General features: G+C 35.9%; 1 protein-coding gene across 1 annotated transcript in view; it reads right to left on the minus strand.

Annotated features, from left to right (window-relative positions):
• The window catches only part of LOC143358217 (uncharacterized), a 241,892-nt gene extending 226,169 nt beyond the window's left edge, over nucleotides 1-15,723 (minus strand). Inside the window, exon 1 of the mRNA XM_076795183.1 lies at nucleotides 15,407-15,723. The gene's annotated coding sequence lies outside the window, so the exon portion shown is untranslated. The remainder of the gene's footprint in view (nucleotides 1-15,406) is intronic.
• Between the last annotated feature and the right edge of the window lie 10,891 nt (nucleotides 15,724-26,614).

The raw sequence follows: 26,614 nt of genomic DNA on the forward strand, positions 1-26,614 counted from the left end.
AAATTTCCCGACCCGTCTAGACCATCGGGTACTCGACATTTTCGGGTTCTAGCACACGTCTCATCTCCGTAACTGTCGTATTGTAGTGTTGTTGTAGTGTGCCGAACGTAGATAAGGATAGCGATTGAAAAAGGAAGAGGAACTGAGGTTCGACGCTTCAACTCTCTGCTTCTTTTTCTTTTCCGTTCACCATCTTCTTTCACGCCCGAAACTTTAATAGCTTATTATGCGACTAATTATGATGGTAATTATATCGTGTTTAGTATCATTTTAATTGGAACCACGAGGCGAATGCGATGGTAAAGGTTTCATAAAAAATAAAGAATTAGAAAAGTTAGTTAGTGTGAGACTCTCCGATACTCGATCCCTCGGTGACTCGGTGGTCGAACGTGTTTACCGCTTGACTGGTTCCAAGAGAGGAACAGGGAGAACTAGGGTTTCCCAGTGGTGGTGATAAAATTTTAACACATACGGTAGAGATTTTTGCGACAGTTACGGAGATAAAACTGTAGATAAGCAGCAGCAACATTTTTGGAAGCCTAGACCAAAGAAAATACATGTATTTCACAGCGTACCACGATGGTGCGTCACTTTCTCTCCCCGCGGAGGAAGAAACAGTCTCTAGCCGCGCAACACTGCTAATTGCTAACGAACCTCTCTTAACTGATGAATTAATTACACTTGCATTCGCCGTTGGTGCTGGGGGTCCGGATCCAAGCGGAGATACTATTTGAATGGATACTTTGTTATCGCTGTACCGTGAAAAACATTACGATTGCAATGATCGTATGATATTTATTGCGTACCGAAGATGCCGAACTGATACCAGAGAAATTCCATTCTCTGTGGTCGCTGTATTGTTGCGTGTACTTTCAAAGGATGACACAGACTTGAATGTAACAGTGATTCTTCGATAGATGTGATAGAAAATTAAAGATATAGTACTGATATTTTTACTTTTTACTATTATAATGTTTTCTTAATTAAATTCTATACTATTTGCACGTTAAACGTAAGTTTTAAATACTAGTTAGATGTGTGCGACGATTATTCGGCGAATAAAGAGATCAACCCCGTTGTTTTAATATAGTTTATTCAATGAATCTTACAACTCCTTTTTTAATTTTTAATAACCAGTTATAATGATGCACTTTCTTATGTTTTTTTACTAGTCTTTCGTACCAGTAAAAAACAATTCTTTCTATCAAAATCTGATATAATTTATTATATCACAACTAATATCATATTATAACTAATATTGTATCTAATATATACTATCTAATATATTGCATCTAATATATACCCATATAATTAAAGTTGAATAATTCCTTATGGACGCATCTTTACAGTCTCAATATTCGAAAATGAAAAATATTAGAACCCGTCATGTTTATTTATTAGAATGCCATTGAAAATATTAAAACTACATTTTGTTGGCGCAGAGGATTTCATAAATAAAATAAACTTCAGGAGTCTTTCCCTCAAAGCTCTATTTGCGTGCACTTTCGACGGACCAGACAATGGCGAAACATTCACTTCCGTATTTCCAGCAGGCGCAAATACGACTTGTCGGAAAAACGATTTGTCAGAAAATTGAGCGTGTGAAGAGCTGCGTTTACTACACTTTAAAAAATGACATACCAACGTGTGACATGATTTACTGGTCTACAATAATAAACGAACGTACATTAAGCTAGTAATATCTATGTCCTCTGTCCTGATAAATAAAACCATCAACTTCGAACGATAACGCAAAACACCTGCGACTTTCATTCCACTCCGCTGATCATTATGTTCGAAATGATTGCGCACGATAGGCTTTTTATTTTTTCTTAAACTTATAATCAACACGTACATAATGTCCAACATCTGATTCACTTTCTGGAACATTAAATTGTCAGCCATCGTTTCTGTAAGATACAAACAAAAGTTCATCAAGATCAATCTTTCAAGATTATAAAATATAAATTATGATAAAGAAGTAATAGATTATTGTTAAAAATCAGAGCTTAATTCTATAGTGTTAGAAATATTTATTTTTAAATTAAAAATTGTACACAGTTATCAAATTTAATTATAATTTTACACTTTCTACTTTTTTTACTTTATTTCTTCACATGTTTAACACTAGATTTACGGGACCCGTCAAAATGATGGATTCTAATATTTTTAAATTGCGAATATTGAGATTGTAAAAATGCATCCATGAGCGAGTATTTAACAAATCGATTTCTTTGGGTATATATTATTTAAAAAATGGCTACAAACTTTGATCGGTACATTCATGTTATTTTTATAAATTAATGTAAAATAGTCATTTTTAGTGATCCGTAAATCTAGTGTTAGTATTCGAACAATAGAATAAAGGTTTTTGGTATTGTAATTAAACATTTTTAAAAGATTAACAATCGTTGAATGTAAGGGATTAAACGTTATGATAACGTTATGTGAATTTTCTAAAATTTCACAATTTTAAAATAATTTCTTATTTTACTGTATGAAAACAGGTTCATCGAATATAATGGGACACGTTTGAAAAGAGAACAATGAAAACTAGGTTTTGTATCATATGTAACTAATTATTGCTTCGACACCTGTGATTAGAATTACTTATACGATTCTCGTGCCCGTTTAAAGGGAACTACATAGTTACCGTGACGATAAAAGTAAATTACCTGTTACACGTTCGCATTCCATTTATTCCTATTTGGATAATTAATATTTCAAAGGTATTTTATCAATAAACTTATAATTGCCAATAAGTCATTCATGTTTTATTAGTAACAGTTAGCAACACCTTTACCCATTCAATTACTAGATCAACTTTCTGCAGGTATCTATTTCGACCTGTTCGATTGTGCAACGATAGGAAATGTACACCCAACCAATATCTCTTTACACTATGATACGTTAAACTAAATAAAAGGAGTAAGTATGTTGCAAGCAAATTCACAATTTTCATTAATTAAAACTTGTAATTGATATAAAAGATAATTAATGCTCACTAAGAGATACGCAGTAAAAATAATTATGTGGACTAAATGTGTGCACATATTTATGCAAATTTGATTAATTAATTGCCTATATTAAGGAAATGGCTACGTGTTTTGCACAAAGAAAGCCAAATTAATTTTATGCGCATAATTATTCCAGGTCATAACCTGTTATTCAGAAGAATAACGACTTTTCTTTGTTCCGTTTTATTTTTAATTTCATACAGAACACACTTTGCACGTAATAAAATTGTTTTAAATAATAGCCATATAAGGTACATGCATATACCTATCTGCATCAGCCACTTGGCAGCAAATTGGCCAAAACCGCTTTTTAACATTTCAAATATCATAAAACTTCTTTTAAAGAATATTTTCGCAAGGTTATACTACCAATTTTTGTGCAAAAAATTAATAAGTCGATTTTAGACACCTCTGACAATATTAAATCACTCCAAAAATAATGTTACTATATAAAAGTAATTTCAATAGAACAGTATAAGTTGTGCTCACAAGGGAACATATTCAGATGCGAAAATCCGATTTTGATGAAACTTATGGGAGCTTCTAGTTCTTTGAAAAATATTTGACACGTATTTTTTTTTTATCGGCAGACATCCACTTTGAAGGGGTGAAAACAGCCCTCAAAGTTGGGGTTCAAAACCACATTTTTTGAGATATCTCGGAAACCAGTGATCGAAAAAATTTGATTTTTTTTTAAATTGTGTGTTTTTCAATGGGAAATGTAGTCGCGCAAGAAAATTTTAACAAAAGTTTTTTGTTTAAACAATATATTAAAATTTTGATTTTTTTTGCAGTTTCTCTTATTTATTGTTAGTTCATTTTAATGTAAACTTGGGTGTGTGATCTTTGATCCAAAATGGGGGATACATGTTTCAGGATTTTCTTTTTTTTTTTGCCATTTAACAATAATTATGCATAATGGAAGATAGTCTTGCACCTGGCGTGCGTAGGAAGGAATTCTGGCTTGTTTCATCGAAATATAAGCATTTAGTATAAACGTGTATAGTATTTTAAACAATACCACTGGGTTATGTGTCGTTTATTGTTTTATTAGTAGCTAAAGAAGGTGGCGCAGGTAGCAGCGTGAAATACTTCAGTCAACCACGTTCTAAATAATTCTTTCGTTGGTTTACCCCATGTGGAAGCTTCAATATGGACATTAGGTGTCGTGAACACACTTCTTCGTACACGAGGTCCTAACTGCCCTTTGACTCCTTTCAAAACAATATACAATGGCGATAGCAACTGTCCAACAGCTGAAATTGTGGGCTGGATAGTGTAGCTGTGAGTTGTTAACGATATGGATTGGACAAGAGCACCCGTTTCTTTTACACCTTTGTGTTAAAGTGTTCGACCAGAGTGCAATTCCAACTGGAACCCACTTTGATCACTATTGAAAATATTGCTTGCGCCATAATTTTCAAAATACCCTTTCACATGACACACAAAATGGTCTGCTGCTGCGGTCAAATCTGTTAAATGGTTACTAATGATGGCGGGTAACGAGTTTCGTCGTTTTTCTTGATACTATATTATAGTTCTCTTTAAACTTCCACAACCAACAGGACGATGCCTGAAATCCTGCTAAATTTATTGATGAATTTTCGATCATTGCCCACCGTCTCAAATTTATGTGGTGTACCAAAATTTTATTATTTCTTGCTACAATAAATTTTTCAAGTGTAGCCTTTATTAATTTGTTCTTCCCATCTGTATAAATCTGATTGTCTCTTCAATTTCTTGTATTGGTTTTTTACAGTTTGGAAGTTTAGTGTTCTTTTTCTTCCACTCTTCCAATAATCTACAGCTTTCTTCTTATATTCTAAATCAATGTCTACATATTCCATTTCTTCTGGACTCTCGTCCGGAGAACTTGAAGACGACGGTTTCGATGTTGACGCTGATTCCAAATCTTCTTCGTCTTCGGGAACATTAAATGAAGTCGGTTCGTCTGTTAGGTCATCGAATATCAATTGTTGTTGCGTTTCGAAATTCATGTACCCTGCTTCTCCGTACCTATCAATCAGATCTATAATAATGTGGGCCAGTTCAATTTCCTTCCCATTCGTGGGTGTTCCCTCGTTATTATTACTGTTATATGTTTCCATCAAAATGTTTATAACGTTCGTCGGATTGACCTTCATGTTTATAAAAACGAATCTAACAAGAAAAATAAACAATCAGCAAAAGTAAAATTAATATAATTATCGGATGTTTTTTTGATTATCGTCAGAAATTATTTGTTTTATGTGGCACTGTTTTAAAAATCCGAAAGAAGTAGCCTTAACTTCTTAATATCCACGTTGCTTTACAAACCGTAATGCAGAAAGACTAATAGCACACGTAGCAAAGTGCCCATATTCATACATTCTTAAGACACCTTACGTTTCCCACTCTCTCACCCTAACAACCAATAGAAATGTTTGAAAATATTCGTGTTCTTCTGAAATGCTATATATAACCTATTTTTTATAACCTATGTTTATACTAAATGCTTATATTTCGATGAAACAAGCCAGAATTCCTTCCTACGCACGCCAGGTGCAAGACTATCTTCCATTATGCATAATTATTGTTAAATGGCAAAAAAAAAGAAAATCCTGAAACATGTATCCCCTATTTTGGATCAAAGATCACACACCCAAGTTTACATTAAAATGAACTAACAATAAATAAAAGAAACTGCAAAAAAAATCAAAATTTTAATATATTGTTTAAACAAAAAACTTTTGTTAAAATTTTCTTGCGCGACTACATTTCCCATTGAAAAACACACAATTTAAAAAAAAAATTCAAATTTTTTCGATCTCTGGTTTCCGAGATATCTCAAAAAATGTGGTTTTGAACCCCAACTTTGAGGGCTGTTTTCACCCCTTCAAAGTGGATGTCTGCCGATAAAAAAAAATATGTGTCAAATATTTTTCAAAGAACTAGAAGCTCCCATAAGTTTCATCAAAATCGGATTTTCGCATCTGTATATGTTCCCTTGTCAGTATTACTACTGCACTTCTTTTTTCAATTACTTACAGCGATTTTCATTTATGATAAAAAAATGGGTACTGTTTTCTTTATTGAAGATCAAATAAGAAACGACGTCATTTATGAGGCAACCTAATAAATAAAAATAAAACACTAAAATTAAATAAACATTCGGGTTATCTCGAGTTATATTCTCGAGGACTGCTTTGTGGACTCAAGTTGATAGTAATTTACTTCGGCGAATGTGACCCTACAGTGTTTACCCTTTTTCAAGATTATCTTCACGAAATTACATCGCAATACTACAATACTACAGAAGACATCAGATTTTATGCATTTTGAACAATAATGAGTAGGCGTAATTTAAAACGGTAAAAACATTAGAAGAATTTTAAAATATTTTTATATTATCTTCAACCTCTTAAACAAATTAAGAAAGATAAGAAATATCTATTTCACACCAGTTTGTTGCAATTCCGGTAGACAATTTTGATTTTCCAGAAAGGTCCACTGTCTATTTATCAGCAGGAATTTCGATGAGGGGGAAGAGAACCCTGAATATAAAATTTCAATAGCGAGTCCTTATTAGTCTTCGAGATATTAATGAGATACTGTCGAAAAAAAGATGTTTTTGAGTTCACCCGTTACATATAATCTCCCGTCATGTATCCGTATAATGTATAAATAACTATTAACTCTGGCAATTCTCGCAATTGATAATTCGCTTGCTCCAGAAAAACTAATCAGACCAATACCAATTTGCAATGTAGTAAAATTGGTATAGGTCTAGTTTTATCTTTCTAAACGAGCGAGCAACTTTGACAATTCTCACATTCAACAATTTCACATTAAAAATCTCGGATCATGAGATTTCATGATTTCATCATCTCCCATTCATTCATTGATCATGAATTGATTTATTTTTCATTAATATCTTAAAAACTAATACAGACCCGCCATTGAAATTTTATATTCAGGATTCTCTGTCTCCTCCTTTCCACTTCTTAAAATCTCAGCTCATAATTTTATATGCGTCATACCGCACTATATTGCTGTATACTAACTATAATTTCCTCTCAACTGGTAAGAAATGTGTTGCTTACACATGTGCAGTACAATCATCTATGGAATACAGACGCGGTTAGTTTACATACGTAACTGGAAAAATAAAGATCGAATCATTACTAAAAATACATGAGATCAGTTACGCTCTCACCTTCGTCGATTCGTTTGTCCGACACAACTACATTACGAGACGTTTGATATCACTTTATTTAATCTCGTGCAATGTTCTGGTCAGTTGGATCTAAAAGCATTGATACTATTAATACTAGGGTAAGGGACCCAAGTACTGTGGAGTTACCAATTACTGTACATATATTAGTTATACTTATTTTTGAAGCATAAAGAATATTAAAAATCAGATATATATTTACATATATATACACACACAGGGTGTTCATTTGAAAACTTTCCAGTCGAATATCTCGAAAAGTACGAAAGATATTAAAAAAGTGTCCAAGGACTTCGAGGGGGAAAGGGGGGAGGGCAGTATCAGTTTTTTTATTTGGGTGGCATTTTCAAGGTCATTTGAAGGTCAACTTTGTTTTTTCAAATGGAAACCTATATTTGTTATTATGGGATCTTATTGTACGTAAAAAGACCAGCAATTTTCAAAGAATCAATACTACTTCCCATTTTGGAAAAAAATGAATACATACTAAAATATTAACCTTCTTATCTATTTCTTAAAAAAAAATGAAGTCGATATCGTCATTGGATTCTGAGAAAACAGTTTGTAACACTTTAGTTGGTACACCCTGTATATCATTCCTTTTTAACGCTCTTCACGTAATGCTATGAACATTTGGGAATCATTATACAAAAGTTCAAAACTCTTGAATTGTAGCAATGGTATGAGGTAAGGGACCTAATTACTGTGGGGGTACCAATTACTGTGCCTACATTAACACTAATCCTACCAAGCATTAACAGTATCTGGTAAATTCAGTCTTTTCGCGATATATGTCCACAACACGGGTCTACCCAAATACATATATCGTCCAGGAGATACTATTCTTTGATCCACGCCGAACGTGGGAAAGGACAGCGAAGCTCTGGAGGCCTCACGGGGTATACTCCGCGACAAGGGGGATAGTTCTGGGACTTTTATCGGCTAGATATTTTTGAACATATATCGAGAAAAGACTGTATCGCCTTATAAAAATTGCAACCCTAAATTTATTGAGATTGTCCGTAATTTCCAATATAATAAATGCTTGGAGAAGGAAATTTATTTCACTATTTGCAATAAATGAATTTTTATAGTTTCAATAATTGTACAATATAAAACCGTTTAGTTTGGCTGTGTTAGAGAGATATATAACATATATTATCTGATTAACTGATTATTAACTGATTTCAGTGGAAAACTGTAATATCTCATTTTCAATATTGATTATGCTTTAAAAATAAGTATAATTAATATACGCACGGTAATTGGGTCTCTTACCCTAGTTATAAGGCTCGCAGTAATTTCGTAAAAAAAAGGGGGGGGGATAGATATATTCTTGTAACTCGTAGATGAAGAATCAGTTTATTTCTGTGTGACGTGCGAGTGACCCGGTGCTCACCGGCGGCGGAAGGTTGAATCGCAGAGAACGCCCGAGCGTCGTTTCGCAAACGACATGTAAATCGCCGGAATGATATCGCGACGCCTTAATCGCCGCCTCATAAACGTTTCTCCGTGTTTCGTACGAATCCAGAATTTCAAGGGGGGAGAGAGAAAACAGCAATAAAAGGCGACCACGAGACAGTCGAGCGGTGGCGGTGGAGATACCCGGGAATGTGCGGATTCACCACCGGGATCAACGGAAGAAAATATTTTTAAATTCAAATGAAAAAGTATGCAGCCAGCCGCAACGACACGCGAGTTATTGTGCTTTGAATATATATTCACAGACGGGAACGAAGGTGTACACTGGAGCATTGCGTTCTCCGTGACGACGTCACGGCAATTTCGATACCGGGAATTGCTGAAACAGCGAACACAAGGAACACTTTGTCGAACGATCTGGAGCAACGCGCGCGGAATTCGTTCTGTAGTCTGTACACACTCATGGTTCCTCGGGCACGAGTTTGTTTTGTCGTAGTTTCTGTTTAACAGCTTCTCTGCTTCCGGTTCTGTATGTATGGACAAAATCTGCACACCCGCTACTGCTATCGTCCAAAATGTAGCCTTACGACCCACCTTCGTTTAGAGAAATTTAACTTCCCTTGCAACTTGTGTTATTTAGTAAAGGATTGCTTCAGTTGCATTAACGTATTAAGTACCAAGCAACGAAATAAGACGATTTTTACGTAATCCATTATTTATTACTTTTAATTTTAGTTACGCCGGAAAGCATATAAATGCTACCAAAACAAGGTCTCGGACTCCTACCATTTGTGGAACAAAATAAATAAACGTAAGGAAAATAATGTAATTTAATACACATAAAGCTTGCATTATAATACTGTACTACATGTTCAAACTTATTACGCAAAAAGATGAACGAGTTCTTACGACTTAAAACAAAATTCGTGGCTCCCACTGTTAACCAATTGTAACTTTAATTTTTAATTCAAATCTTTCAACTGTCGCATTAAAGATTCGTGAATCACTTGTAAGATAGAGTAAATACCTAGATAATGAAGATTACTTTGAAGAGTAGAATGCTAAAATGCATTCTGTTTGTCGATAATTAATAAAACGAAGAAACAGCTAGAAATTAATTTGTGCATCTAATAACATATTTTGAACAATAAGGAGCGATAAGCTGATTTGCATTCCATATTTCACTGCAAACATAAATGAATCGAGCAATTATGTTGGTAAAATATTAGTCATATGTAGTTGGTAATGTCGTGGTCGTAAGAAGTAAATAACTGTTTGAACAGGATTGAGTTATTGATCCTGTTACAATCATGAAATATGCATAATATTAGAACATATTTATGGCGTCTCTCGAATATTAAACGTATTATTATCTACGTTTCACTTATTAGCGTTAAGAAAGTGCCATTATGTGATTTTTCACTAAAGATACTAAAATCAATTTATTTTATCATATCAAATATTTCCAACAGACCAGAATTTTTTTGAATTGCATGTGCAAATATTACACTAATGAAGTTGAATACATTAAAATAAAAATGCATCTTAATTTGTCTATGCAAATTGTATGAAATTATAAAATCATACGACAATTATATTGTATTGCGAGTTTTTCGGGAACCCAATACGACACTTGTCAATAATTACACATAGTTTTACAATGACTCGTGAGTATTGCAAGCAGTTTTTTATGTGCATTCTAATAGCTAAAATATGCCTAATTTTTTCAGAATTTTCCATTGAAGAGGATAAGAGAAATTACGGAAAAACCTCATTTTCTTTGTCACTCCATCACTACCCTCATGTCGACATGTAGAGTTGAAAATTGGCACAAAGTATTTTCTTTGGATAAGCTATGGAATGGCCTGTTGCAAATTCAATTTGGTTTGGGGGCACTTTTGACCTCCTTATCCGGCTACACACTTTATTAATCCATTTATTCGTTTTTGGCTGACAACTCTGATTGCTGATCGCAGTATCCTCTGTAGCTGTACCTTTTTTTTATCACGGACGCGACGTCGCGATTTTCGATTATGAAAACTTGGTTGAAAAACGAAGTGGTTAATTAGAAAAGGGAATTTCTCGGTGATACAGTGGGGCAATTCCTTCTTCAAGAACCACTGTGCTTTTGTAGTTTAATTGAACGGGAGAAAGGGCGACGAATATGGAAACACGCGAAGACTGTCGTTTTCAAACAGCTTTGGGAGTTTAAAGTGGAGCAACTGTAGAGATAAGGAAAAGTGAATCGACCGCTTTCACGGTTCTTTATATTCTATTTGCGGCCGTAGAATAAATGAATGATCCAATTAGTTCAATTCAGCAAGTCGGTGAATGTGTACGGCATTTCCATTAAGAAAATATCTTTGACCTGCTCGCGTCAGATACTTTCTGCCGGGAACAAGAATAAAAGAGTAATAGTAAGAATAAAATTAATTTCGTTATATTCCAGTGGTCAAAACGTGTCAAACGTGTCAAACGTGAATTTTATTTCAAAAGACATAATTCGTTTTATATAGTTCAAATTTTCGCAAAGTTTCACTCGAAAATCTGAACGATTGATAAATTTATTCATTACGAGAACTTATTGTAAGTCGAATTTTGCAAGAATAATAAAGTAATAAGTATCTACAATTCACAAAGTGTTGGAGAGTGAACAAAACAAAAGAAAATCAATAAGTTCTCGCGCAAGTTTAGAGCGCAGCATCGAAAATCGTCAGAGCACTGACCTCTCCTCCAGAAATAGTAAAACGATAATTTAATTAGAATAGAGCGAGACAAGATATTTTAGAATTTCGATTAACGGGGGATCATCGTACTTGTTACCTTTCTCGAACGTAGATTAACACACAGACCTCTCGCACAAATACAATGTATTAACTCTGCATGTTCCTTTTCAAATTAGAACTTCACTGTAGTATCAACCAGTGTGCAATTTACGTTTACATTCATAAGACATAAAGCATAAAAATACATAAAAATAAAAATTTGTTTATATAAAAATTGGTTTACTTAAAAATTTCGCAAATTTCAAATTACATAGTTCAATACTAAAATGGTGTTTTTCAACAAAAATTATTGTAAAACTTTGATTCCCCTTAGTCTTAATTTGGTTACAATTATTGAAATTACAAAGGTGCTTGTGTTAGAAACTATTCATTCAAGCACACATTGTTATAAAAGTTGCAAAATATCTAAATAAACTCAGTCTTGTAATTTTTATAAAACTACGAATATCAGTCATATTTTGTGCTCGGGGTGTAAAATAAATTAAGACTTTTAGGTATAATTTTCATTGGTTCACGTATATTAATATTTACACAAGGATTTTGATTTTTGTATTCTCGATTAAAAATGCAAGCAAGTAGCCATTTGTATCCTTCACGCTTTGTGTCAAGACTCGTGTGCGAGAATTCCGCAAATTACAACTTTTCATATATTATTGCCATGCAAATTTCACACGTAGAAATAAATACACAAATAACCGATTTTCTCTAGTCTGTAATTTATATCAAGTCTCATGTTTCCAAAAATGTAAATTTCTACAAAATAGAGAACCTCGAAACTAATTTTGAAATGTAAATCGACAGTTTTTTTATTCTAAAGATAGATTTCAAAGGATGTAAAGAAAGTTTTTAATGTAAGAGCATAAATATTTAATTAAATGCTTGCTAGCAGTTGAATCTGATTGATTTTCCATGCCCCGGAAAGACTGAAAGTATTTTCAGTAATCCTGCAAATTAAATTGACTAAAGTTTATCAAATTGTCACCAATCGGATCATTAAATATTTAAAATGATTCCTATTTAGATTTTAAATTCACCCCTTCATCTCTCGAACTACCTATACAGTGGCAAACGTTATTATAATATGTACACGTCATTAATGTTTAGCAGAAGCTATTATTATTATGCGGTACCGCAAATCGAAAGAATATTGGCACGAGTTTGGTAATATTTCGTCGTATAACAAGGATTAGATATTTTAAGACTTAATAACAACACACACATGTAGCACTCGTCAATCAAATCTACACGTTTTGCTATTCACAAGAATCATTTTATAGATATCATTGCTAATAGTATTAACATTATTATTTATAGGCAGATAAGATGTATAGGCGCTGCAGATGTAAATTGTAATATCAATTTCTTCTGAGCACAATGATCCATCACGTGCATTCCCCGGGACTATCCTGTTTTTTGTTTCATTTTCATGTTTTATTTCTCTTTATGTCTTTCAATATCTTCATTACGCTGTTATCTAAGGTTTGTTAAAAGAATACTAATTCAGCCAATGTTACCCTCCCTAATTTACGATATGTATTCTTCTAAAAAAAATAAGAAAAATACACAGGGTGGTCCACGCAACTTGCACACCTATATAACTTCCAAAGGATGCGTTGCACAAAAAAGTATTCTATACAGAAGTTGCATGGTCTGAAGGGGTACACAATTTAGTGTATTTATTTTTTTTTTACAGGTGGAAGTGTTTCGGAGATTTGAAGGTCGACTTTGTTTTTTAAAATGAAATACTATATTTTTTATACCAAAATATGGAAGAATGTCGAATTCTGAGTAAAAAAGTATTGACCTTCATTAGCCCTAAACCAAATAATTAACGAGTAATTTCACTTTATTTCCTGAAAATTTTCTTACAAAGAAAAAAAAATCATATCATTTTCTTTTTATTTTTCTAACCTGATAATACGCGAAGAAAATTTTCAGGAAATAAAGTGAAGAAAAGTAGTAAAGATAAATAGCGATGTGATCATGTTGTATGTACGAAATTGTACGCAGAAGTTTGAAAAGATCAATTTGAACGGCCGTAGTGGGTTTAGTGTTATACATATTTCTCAGCAAGGAAGGCACGGAATTCGTGATCGGATTGGAAGGGAAGATTAATCAGGTTTTACGAAAATCTCTGTTATCACTGGTCTCCCAACTTGTGGCCTGTAGCCCCGACCGCGATCACCTTGACTATTACATGTGTGTGTGTGTGTGGGGTGGGGTGGGGGGGGGCTAGTCAAAGCAAAGATAAATGCAAAGCATCTACAGTCACGGAAATGATGACTAGACTGTGGATCTTTATGCAAAATAAAAATATTTGCATTAACTGGAAGACTCTCTTCAGTAGTTTTATTCAATAGTAAAAGATGTGTTAATATTGTTAAATGTTTTTAATCTTCCCAATGTCTGAAATTACACTCACACATTTATGCTGTAAATGCATAAAAATCCGCAGTTTAGCGATGACAAAACTGGACAAGCTCAACAACATCGTGGCAGTTAAAAGAGGCTAAATCGAGTCACCATTTTTCACACCATTCACTACTTTTGTGCAAACTGGCAAAAGAATATCTTGACGTTTTCCTGGAATTTGAACGGTTTTTCTCTCTCCAATGATTTTTCCAGATTTATCTGTACGCAACCCATTCAACCCCCGTTTGCTTTTCAACCCTGTCCCTCTTTGCCTCCGCAATCACGTACACGACGAATACACGCGTAGGACAGACACGCATATACGTATCGAGAGGGCCGTGCGCGACAATAGCAGTTCCGAAGTCGTTTTATTGTCACGCACTTATTGTCCATCGCGTATCGCGGCTCGTAAACACTGTCTGAACGTTGAAAGCATGCCTCGTGGGCAGACTTCGTAATCGCTTTGGAGGTTACGTCGAAGGTTAGCCCTTCGCGCGAGAGCTTTTCTTGCGCGTCGACACGAGCGGTCCTAGTCGCGACGGATTGCGGTCCTTCGGGATCGAATTCCGGAATGCATCTACCTGTATCGGTGACTTGGTCTTTAATTGACACAACGGCGAAACATCAACACGATGGAAAAATAAACAATTCAATTTGTAAATTGCTTGTTCGGAAGCGAGAAATTGTGGCAAGATTGGTCCAAACATGAAAATAATACAATAATAAACGATAAATCGATACTAATCTATACGAATTGACACAAGAGACGTTAACATGTCAACATTTTACAATATGTTTGTAACTCCTTCGATATTAAATTTCTTTAATATTTAATGTCTATATTTCAGTATCTTTTATTCCTATACTGTGACATGATTCATTTATTCTCCCCTAGTGTACCCCAATACGCATGGTGCACAAAAGCGTATAAACGAGAATCAAATTATTAATTCCCTTCAACTAATACTTTGTTCACATTTTCATTGCTATACTGTGAACCTTCCTCTATCAAGTCCTCTATCAAGGTCGTTTTAAAATCTGTCAATTTATTTACAAACACTCGTTTGAATTAAACTCAACTCAACTCGCACTCTTGAGCAAACGTTTGTGTCACTGGTTAAACTTCTGGTACAATAAATACACTGTAAGTGTATTTTCAGTTTTTGTAAATTTAAACCAACATAATATTCTCCGCAAATGACAATCTTTAACAGGGTCGTGAAACAACATTTTTTAAGGCGAGTTCAAAGTTGAACACCCGGCGATTGGCACAAGGGTTAGTTCGGATCCGCTTTCAACCAAAGCGAACAGAAGCTGCGATTCAAAAGAGAAACACGAGAAGTTCGAGTACGACTTGTTTTACGATTTTCCGAGTGCTTTTTATCGCTGAAGGGACACCGGATTAAAATACCGGCGAGTCCTGCGCGAAGCGACCGAACTGTAAATCACTTGAATCGGCCCGCAACAAAGTAGTAATAAGCGAGCGATAAAAGGGTTATCCGAGGCCGACACAGACATAACAATCAAATTACTGTCGAAACGGAGAGTGTACTCACCGTCGGTGAACCTAACGAAGTCAACACCGCACCATAGTACCTCGCGTATATCAGGGGGGTAAACGAACACGACGATTAGGTAAAGTCCAGTCACGAGTCACGATTTCCAATCCCTTTCACGGGGCACCAAAATGTCACCACTTGTAAACTCGAGTGAAGAACACGGGACACGGCCGAGACTTTCGTTTACGATACGATAAATCGCGTCGATTCGATTTTTGACCACGAGAAAGCCCTGTCGACGAATCGAAAGGAAAACACCGGGAATTTCGGGGAGTGGAATGAAACGTAAGCTTCGATCGATGTCCGTGCGCAGACTGCCCGCACCTCGCTACTGCCGGGCGGTCCGTCATGTTGCGGTCTTGTTCCGTCTCGCTCCCACTCTCGCTCCATTCCTCTTCCCCCACTAACCAACGATTGCGCTGTATCGCTCTTCCCCTTCAAAATAAGACACGCCACGTTTCGACGTTTCGTATCGTTCCCGTATTCGTCCCCTGTCGTTCCGTTCGGTACCACGTGAAAATTGAACGTTTCTTCGCTTTTCAGAAGTTCGCCGGAAACTAATTGTGAGTCGCGGTTGCTCCCGTCGTTTACTTACTCGGGCACACGCAATTGAATCGATGGGCCCCTGCGGCGCTGACGAAATCGCGCAGCACACCTATGCACGCCCCTGCCTAACTCGAGATTTTCTGATAAGGGGAAGACGAACATCGGGAAACGTGCCCGTACGGGTTTTTATCGTATAAAGTTCTTGAAGGGGAACGGTATGACAACACTGGAAAGAACGTGCGCGAAACTGTCGAGATACATATTGTTACTACAGTTAACCCCTTGGTTACGTTACATATTACCTAACCTAACCCTAACCTAGCCACTTTCAAAAAGTGATAATTTATATTTTAAAGATTACAAGAGAATGGAATTTTAATTCGACCTACAGTCAGTCAAAAAAGTCTTTGTATGTATATCGTTTAAAATAAAGTAGTTTTTTTGAAAGTGGCAGAAACGAGTCCCTCCAAGAACTTGGAAGGATTAGTTTACTATATAGCGTGCAGAAAACTTGTCAGGAATTGGAAATAGCAGTATATATTTATTCTACAAACTTTTTACGCAATGAAGATTTTAAAAATACGTTTTGTAGACGTATGTTAGCTAAATATGTATTAAAAATTTTATCGAAATCGAATGATTTTTTTAATATACATTGAGTTATTAATGTATCGAAACAAATTGCAATGCGGAAATTAATTAAAACTACGTAAATCTGAATGTGTGCCAGCTTCTTGTCTCGGAGTGTGGTAGAAATAGTATTAACACCTTGCACTACTATTTATTTTGTGGTTGAGTCAACCTAATAATTTAGGACCAAACCCTAATAGTTAGAGATATTACCGAAATAATGATCAATGGTCTTACTACTGTTTTATTTCGATATAAGGCGACGATGTTTATTTTGCAATAAGAAAATCGCTCTCTCCTCTCCTTCTTCAGAACAAAAGGGTATCTCACATTCTATACTTTTCCAACAAAACGTATCGCTGCTCGACTGACAACATGGGACCCATAAAGTGTCAACCCACTCAAGAATAAAGTCAAGCTAAATAGGAAATAATCCGAAATACGGCGAAAGCCGGTACCGAGCCATCGTCTTATTTCGGAATAAAACTTTATCTGGAAACTAGTAGGTGCTCGAATTGATATCCCTTATCCTCGATATGGTAAGTACGTATTGAATATTATTTCGGCAATATCTTGTGTATTAGGTTTAGGATTGTTCGAAGGTCAATACATTTTTCCGCAGAATATACAGGGAGACGTGTTGCCAGCCATGTTGCACTTCCTTGAAATGGGTAATTCCTGAGGTCATTTGAAGTAATTTTTTCCTTTGCGAAAATATTCTTCGTTGCTTTGTTAAGGAGTTATTAACGAAAAACACGTACCAATCAGGGCGCGACAAAAGTAGATGGTCTCCGGCGTGCCGCGGCGCACAGTGGTGCCAAGGCGGCAAAAAATCCATTTTATAAATTTTCCAAATGTGCCAAATGTGCCAAAGTCAGATTTTTGAAAAAAAATTTTTTTACGGAGATATACGCATGGTAAATAACCATTTCTTCGCTACTGGGAATTCATCAGTTTTCAGTGCGATAGTTATGTAATTACTCCGCCTACAATTGAATACTTAGGGGTCTAAAAATCATATGGGTTATTGCAAATGGCTTCAACTATTAACTGGCAATAACATTTTTTTAAAAAAGTTTAACATTAAGTAATATGGACTAACCTGAAGCCTCTTTGAGTTACGCTCATTTTTTATTTATGGAGGAATACAAAAAATCCTTTGAAAAGCTTCGATCTGGAACTAATCGTTTTGGCAAGGTGTAACATTGATCTAACTTTGTGCAAAAAATCATGAGACCCTTTCGTCGCAATTGAAGTTTAAATATCAACTTTCGGATTTTCCAAGAATGAATCGTGCGGAAGTGACGATTATTTGATGTTTCAGGAGAAATTTTTTAGGGATAGATCGTTAATAACGAAGAAAAATGTGAAATAGTACTGAGAATTAATTGTTTAAATTAAAAGAATTTAATGATAATTTCTTTATGTTAAATAAACAAATCTTTTGTTCATTAGTGAAATTTTTAAAGGATATATAGTAGATAATAAAAAAATGTGACATTCATACGTATAAAAAAATATTTAATAACAATTTTTTTTGTTAAATAAACAAACATTTCGTTCCCTGGACCACTGACCATTTTTCTGACAGTGGTTTAAGGAGCGTTATAAAAATAATTTATATAACTAAAAAAATGGTTAATAAATATTTTTTTATACATAAATAATTAATAAATCATATGCATTTTACATTTTGCTTTCTTATTTGGAAGTATTCCTAAAAAAATTAACCTAAAATATCAAATACACCGTGACTTCCGCACGATTCATTCTTGGAAATTCTGAAAGTTGATATTTAAACTGAAATTGCGGCGGAAGGGTCAGGAAGGGTCTGAACATTTTTTACACACAGATAGTTCAATATTATACCTTGCCAAAACGATCAGTGCCAGACCAAAATCTATTAAAGGATATGTTGTATACTTGCATAAATAAAAAATGGGCAGAAAACAGAGGTTTCCGATTTAATAACCCTTTTAAAAAAATTTTGTTGCCAAATAAACGTTGTACCTGTGGCAATCTCTACAAATTTTCAAAAAAATTCGTTGGATAGTTTCGTTTCATCGTTCGATAGTATCGTCGGCGATAGGTCCCGCTGCGCGTGACGTTGGCATTGGCCGAGCCGGAATCCGTCCACTGTAGCCGCGCCCTAATTGGTCCGCGTTTTAAGTTAATAACTCCTTTACAAAGCCTCGGAGAATATTTTCTCAACAGAAAAAATTTCTTCAAATGACCTCAGGAATTACCCTTTTTAAGGAAATACAACATTTTTGGGACACCCTGTATATGAAGGTGACGTTGAAATCTTCGAAACGCTTCGAAAAAGTGTCCCCCACAGCCCTTTATATTCTACTTTAAAATTTGCATAACGTGTATGTTTTAGTATTTATTGGCAATAATCAAGTTAGCTGAAACACCCTGTATAAGTATTCATTTCGATTAAAATATTTGCTGTCGCTTTCCAAAACCTTTTGCTTCCTTCTAAATAACAACCTGATCCTGTTTCTAAAAAATGATACTGATCTTTTGTGGCAATGAAATTAGCGACCCATTTTCGGACTTCCTCGACATTAGAAAATCAAGTACATACCGAACAAACTGTGTTGCATTGTTCTAAATACATGGAAATCAGATACGGCGACGTATGGGCGCATAAGGCTGTGGAAGAATTTCTGACTCTAACTTTAACAATATTTTTTTAGTCACGGTAACAGTAGGTCGCTTTTCTATAATAGAAATGAGGTTACATTGTTACTTAAGATGTCGTAAATAAATTTTAAAATCGTGAGTAAGCATTTTCTTAAAGAAAGCTTCACAAAAACGAAACTATCGCTCTTTTTCAATCTGATGAATTGAAAACGAATGAATTTGCAAGTACAGGCTGATTCGCACAATTCTAAAAGCCATAACTTTTGTTTTAGGTTGAAGATAGAGAAAAACGTCAAAAAACGCAGCTGAATAATTACGTTTGTATGACTACAAAATGGATTACATAGCCACCGTCATATTTTGTTCGCAACTGCAATGGTGCATTTTCTTATATATATATACAGGATGGCCCACATAACTCTGAACAGCTCAATATCTCGAAAACTATGCCATCGATTTTAAAGTTCTTAGTCTTAAATTGCATGGAACTGAAGGGCCTTTCTGACTACATAAACGTGAAGTGGCCTCCCTTCCCCTTCAACGGGGGAGGGGAAATACCTTTGTAATTTTAAATGGAACCCCCTATAAAATGTTACATATTTAGATTCTACCGGAAAAAACAAGTCAATTTTGTCTGAAACATTTTTTTGTCAGATACTTCTATGATGAGATATAACAGTTTGAAGTTTCGAGTTGTAGGTACTTGAAGCGCTCGGAAATAGCGTTATGGAATTATACGCGCTTGAGTCCTTTGCTTATTCGTGAAGAAATAAAATGTACTTTTAAATTAAATGTTCAAAATGTCCACCACGGGCTTGTAAACATTTATTTGCTCGAAACATCAAAGTTGTTCTAACATTTTTTAACATTTCGGGAGTCACTGAAGCGCAAGCGTCACGTATTCTTTGTTTCATATCCTCTTTTGTCGTCGGTGGTTCAAACATAACTTTGTCCTTTACATATCCCCATAAGAAAAAATCTAATGGTGTTAGATCGGGGGATCGAGGAGGCCATTGACGAGGTCCCCCACGACCTATCCATTTGTTCCCAAATTTTTCGTTCAAAAATTGCCTGGTGATGATTGCAAAATGTGGAGGAGCGCCGTCTTGTTGGAACCACATTTCTCTTCTAACGTGCAGTGGCATATCTTCCAAAAGCGCAGGCAAATGATTTTTTAAGAAATCACAATAACTTGCAGATGTTACAGTTTCTTGAAAAAAATAAGGTCCAATCACAAAATCTCCTATTAGGCCACACCAAACATTTAAAGACCATCGATGTTGAAAGGGAACACATCGCATCCAATTTGGGTTTTCCACGGCCCAATAATGCAGATTATGTCTATTTACATGCCCTGAATTCATAAAAGTGGCCTCATCGGAAAAAAGTATTTTGCACAAAAAGTCGTTTTCCACAACACCCTGCAGCCACTCACAAAATCTTACGCGGTGATCGTAATCTGCTATCGAAACCTCTTGTGATAAAACCATGTGATATGGATGCTACTTTTGCCGTTTCAAAATTCGTTGAATTGATGAACGACTAATATGTGATGTTTGTGCAAGTGTACGTTGACTAATATGAGGATTTAATGTAATTGCAGCAAGAATACTGGCACTATTATTTTCATTAGTGACAGCTTTACTAAGCCGCTTTTCTAAATTATGAAATGTTGCATGACATTTTTTGATCCCATAACGTTCAAAAAACATCACTGCTGCACGCCGATCATTTTTTTGGCATTCACCTAACGTTAATAACATATTCACTTCTGTGTCAAAAGTAGCCATAATCACAATGTTACTGCTTGAATAACAGCTCTAAACTGAAAAAGTTTTCATAGATAAGTGAGTCAAACTCAAGAATTGTAAATATTATTGTTTGTGTTTCTTCATGAATAAGCAAAGGACTCAAGCGCGTATAATTCCATAACGCTATTTCCGAGCGCTTCAAGTACCTACAACTCGAAACTTCAAACTGTTATATCTCATCATGGAAGTATCTGACAAAAAAATGTTTCAGACAAAATTGACTTGTTTTTTCCGGTAGAATCTAAATATGTAACATTTTATAGGGGGTTCCATTTAAAATTACAAAGGTACCTCCCCTCCCCCGTTAAAGGGGAAGGGAGGCCACTTCACGTTTATGTAGTCAGAAAGGCCCTTCAGTTCCATGCAATTTAAGACTAAGAACTTTAAAATCGATGGCATAGTTTTCGAGATATTGAGCTGTTCAGAGTTATGTGGGCCACCCTGTATATAATTTCTCACGTATAATTGCGGAGTACGCGACGCACGCAAGAAAAGGAAGATTCTCATTTAAGAAAATATCTATCAAAATCAAAATTTTATGCAACATACAAGGGCTAAATAACAGTTGTATCTTTCATAAAACAATTTTAATATGTTAATTAATAAAAATCATATAATTTTTTAAAAGTGGAAAAAATAATTTGAGTTTTTGCTATAACGTGGAAAAATTAGTTTACTAAATGGTGTGTAAAAACTTGTAAGAAACTTGCACTTGACAGGAATTGCTAAGGGAACCGTAAATATTGATTGTAACTTTGTTATCTGAGTTTATGTAGAAAATTTAAAAAGTACATTTTGTAAATGTTTATCAATTGTATACGTTCTGAAAATTTCACCGAAAACTTGTAAGAAATCTTATATTTGTTACTGTTGAAATAATGTAGTCACATTGTGAGTAAAACTCACATCCGGGAATGTCGGGGCGTAGACGCGGCGTCGCTTTGGCTGTTACAATGTAACAACTTATAAAAAGCCTAATGGAGTGTGCGTCATATGTCGAAATGACGATCGGAGGAAAAATGACGATCGACACGAGACTAGAGTGGGGAAGACGTTAGCCGCACGTCCACCCAAAGTTCAGTTCGATAAAAGAATCGGTTTGGGCAGAACATACCTGGTACGTGTAATAAGTTCGACACAAGAGTCGATTTAGGCAGGACATACCTGTGTTATATATATATCAAGTTTTTATATTAAAGAAAGTTCCTTATTCACTAACGCTGTGCTTTATGATAGGACAAACATCATTCCTATCATATCCTCGACAGTTACAGTTAGTATTGTACATCGATATCCTTAAATTCTTTTAATCTTTAATTTGTTTTGTCATAAAAGTATTTTTCTTCTAATTTTCACCAAAGAGATATCTTATTATCTTGTTACAATTGTGCGAATTAGCTTGTATAGTGCACTAAAAGAGCTGAATAGAAGGAGACGGAATGAACTTTAGAGAGGGAGAGAGAGAGAGAGAGAGAGAGAGAGAAAGTAAGACAAGTGTGGGGGTGTGAAAAGTAGCTGATGGGCGTTACAAAATAATGTAGGTTAACTAAAATAAAGAAGTGAGGACAAAAAGAGGGTGAGCAGAGTGTGATGTACGACGAAGACGGGCTCGTAAGTAAGGAGAGAGAAGCCAGCACGCGAGCAGAAAGACACAAGTATACGAACGAATGAGACAGAGGTTCCCAATCACTTGTAAGCATTCATGGAGCAGTAATGGGCAAACACCATTTAAAAAATATTCGAATCACAAATATGTTATCAGCTTGTAATTATCCTTTTTCGAATGCGAAGTGTATTTAGTCATTTGGTCATAGATTGGTCAAGTGTATTTGGTCATTTCATAGTACTTTTATCGAATACATGAATTAGTTGACAAATAACTTGGCAATTTGTATTTAACTATGTTATGAAATGTGAAATGCATCTGTAATTTGTATTTAAGAGCGCATCGAGTACCGAATACATACTACAGTGTTTACTCGATATATGTCCAAAACACGGGTCTAGCCACGGACATATATCGGCCAGGAGCTTCATGGCCCCTCACGGGGTATGCCCCCCACGGCAGTGGGGATAGTTCTGGGACTTTCATCGGCAAGGCATTTGGGACATATATAGAGTAAACACTGTATTTGTGCTTGCAGTAATATTTCACTTAATATTCACTACTCGATGGCTGAGATATTTATCTTCAACTGCACAACGGACTGTACACGATGTAACTATGCAGGCTGCGGACACACTGTACTAAAATTGACGAAAGTAATTTACTTCTTACTCGGTTGTGACACTGTAAATATAAGTTCTTATATCTTTATCAAATAAAAAATATGAAATACCGTTGTATTCAGTATTCGATGAGCTCGATTGAACATTCGATTAAATATAAATTACAGAAGCATGTCGTCGGATCAGGGGAAGGAGTACGAATTGAGGGGAAAAAGTTACCCTTCTGCTGCCGGTACCGAAGTATACACGACAGAGACGAAACGTAGAAACGAAGAGTAGAAGGGCAAATAAGAGTGAGGGAACAAGTCTTGATCATGATTGGCACTGTTTCTGCGCAATGTCGCCAGATTAAAACTTGTCTCCCATTCTATCCTTCCTCTTCTACGACGCTATTCCCCCACGCTTCCGCTACGGCCCGGTCACGAGACGCGTTCCGTCTCTGTCCTGCATGTGTCAGAAATCACGCGACTAATTGAGTGCTGCAAGTGAGAAGGTAACTTTCTTGTATTTTTTCCGTAAGAAAATGCATTACGCATACCCCGATTCCCTGGGGGAAGCCGGGGTTATGTGGGACTATCCTCGGGGAGGGGAGCACCAAAAGCGATCCCGGCGGAGGGACCCGCCCGGTGTCCCCATCCCTGGAGCCGCCGGATGGGGATTCTCGAGCCCCAGCTCGGTCCATCCACGGCGCCTGGCGTCTTCGTGCCCTGCCCGGAGCGAGTAACCCGAAGGTCCACGCCTCAGCCAGGGCAAAAAGACACCATCACCGGTGAGGAATGGTCGTCGGAGGCGCGATCTGGCACGCCCCGACTCTTCTCACCCCACGCCCCACGCATCCCACCCAGCTATGCTACCCCCGGGGGCCGGGGTCAGCTCGCACTCCGACCCCCCGAATCCACCGCCCCCTCTGTGGCAAGAGAGAAGGTAACTATATTCCCCTCAACTCGAGTCAATTCATCTGATCTGGCGCAGAGGTTCGAGTCCCTCTTGTGTCCAGTTCCTTCCATTCCCTAAAATCCTGTAATAATAATACAACATAGATCCTACTTAATCGACTCCTACCAAAAAATTCATGAACCCTGTTGAGAGCCCCTAGGATCGAGTTGGGGAAGCAAATACGGAATAGAAATAGAAAGAAGCAAAGTGTGAAGAGTAAAGGAAAAAATGATTGTGTAGTACTGAGAAACAACTGAAAGATAAAAAAGTGGGAGGACGTCATGTGTAATAAAGGCATGAAACAGTAGCTTTAAGAAAAGACTAAGATTTGACGAATTTTTATAACGAAATCTACGTAACCTACAAATATGAAACAAGACATTTTGATTCCCGTGGTAGGTTCAGTGACAAAAGACATACAGTAAAATCTTGATCTAAGTCTAATCCTCGGGTCCGTGCTGTGACATAGATCGTGTAGGACTACTATTTTCTTGTGACCGGGTCGACCGCGTCGAACATAGAAAAGAACAGCGCTTGCAAACACGGACCGGCGACCGAAGGCGCACTACGCTCGCAGGGTATGCCAGTCGAGGGGATAGGCGAGCTGTCTAAGATCGTGTAGCTCCGTTCGGCTTAGATCAAGACTTTACTGTAGTTATACAAATTAGTACATACTATGTATTCAAATAAAAATATTTTTGAGAAATCGTTGTTTCTTAACCAATTTAGATATTTGCAATTTTATGCCTCAGATTTTGCTACATACCGTGCTCAAAATCTTGACTTTTGTAAAAGATGTCACAGCTGAATGAGCATATATAAAAATCGTCTTTGTTTTTAACAGGTTATTTTATAAAACTTATAACAAACGTATTCGTGGATTGAAAGATTCTTCTGAAAAATTTCGTTAATGTTTGTTAATATAAAAATATAGAAAAAGAATTTTTAAATAAATTAAGAAATGGTACGAATACTTAAATAGGTATACACATTTCTAGATAATTATAAAGTCACCATAAATATCACAAACATTATTCTTTAAAAAAATTGGTGATATGTATACATCACGGAATAATTGTGTTGTACAATTATTGTTAAAATATTGTACTGATGTTGTATAAGACTGTTAGTACCATTTTAATACAGAAAATAAAACAGAAATCGAAACATAAATAATACATTCACAAAATATTACAAATGTGTAATCTGTATGAATAGTTATGGTGCTGTGAACGTATTGTCGAAAGTCCGTAATGGATGTCACCAACATCCATTCAACTAATCGTTCTCGTAATTGTTTAATATAAGCGTGGACTATCCAGAGACCATCATCCCTTTCTCCTACGGCACTTCGCAACAGTAAAAATTGAATGGCATGTTTTTAAGCATTCCACTTTTCTTATGCGATCTCGTTAATTAGCTCGCGGAGCGCTTTCATTGATTAATGATGACTCCTCCCAGCCAGTTTTCATGATCGCCGAGCTCCTTCGACCCACTCGACCCTCATTCGTCGGCAATCGAGGGATAAAAGGGTCGTTGAAAAAGAAATTGGCACGCTTGTCCCCGCGACCATTATTGCGGTTAAATGGTGAACCTCTTTACTTTCGGAGAAGGGGCTAGCGGGGGGGGGGGGGGGGTGAAATCAGGACTTATTCGTAATTCAGCGAAAGTTATTGTCGCTTTTCCAGTATTGCGACAACGTGTCACTGGGTACCATGAAGGCAGCAAATCAGACATCGACAAGGAACGGAACCGTTGTGAAAGGAGTATCGTCAAGCAGGAAGAACAGGCTGATAGGATACTTCCTAATGGCAATCGATGCGACCCGATTCTACTATTTCGTGGATTTTGAATATACTGGCATCCTCAGTCATGCATTTCACGATGTCATGCACCTTTGAAAGAGCTTTCCAAACAATTCCAACCACTGACCCAGTTCGAAACCTCCGATTTTGTAGCAGAATTTTTTTCTCGTGAAATCCCAAAGAATGTCATACATTTACTTCAAAATTGTTATTACATTTAAACATTTAAATTACATTCTCGTTCGAAAGTATGTGGTTCCATGATCGACGACTAGCGTAAATGGATTCTTGAAATGTTGTACAATGAAAGTTTATAAATGGAGAAGTATGTATAAAGCAACAATTGTGATGAAGTAGATTGTGGATTTTGTTTCTTCCGCAGCCTGCATTTTTCGCAAAAGGGGGATAGATAAAATTAAAGTAAGGATGACAAGACCTACTAGGATAAACTAATAAATTTTACAATTCATTATTGTTTATAATTTCACGAACGAAGTAAATAGCAAATATGTGTATAGATTGCAAGCAAGATGTGCCCAAATTTTCTATAGTGGCACTTTATAGGTAATTAAGTAAATTGCAGTTTATATAGTTTAGTG

The sequence above is a fragment of the Halictus rubicundus genome, chromosome 10 (genome assembly GCF_050948215.1).
Source record: "Halictus rubicundus isolate RS-2024b chromosome 10, iyHalRubi1_principal, whole genome shotgun sequence".
Taxonomy (NCBI): Eukaryota; Metazoa; Arthropoda; class Insecta; order Hymenoptera; family Halictidae; genus Halictus; species Halictus rubicundus.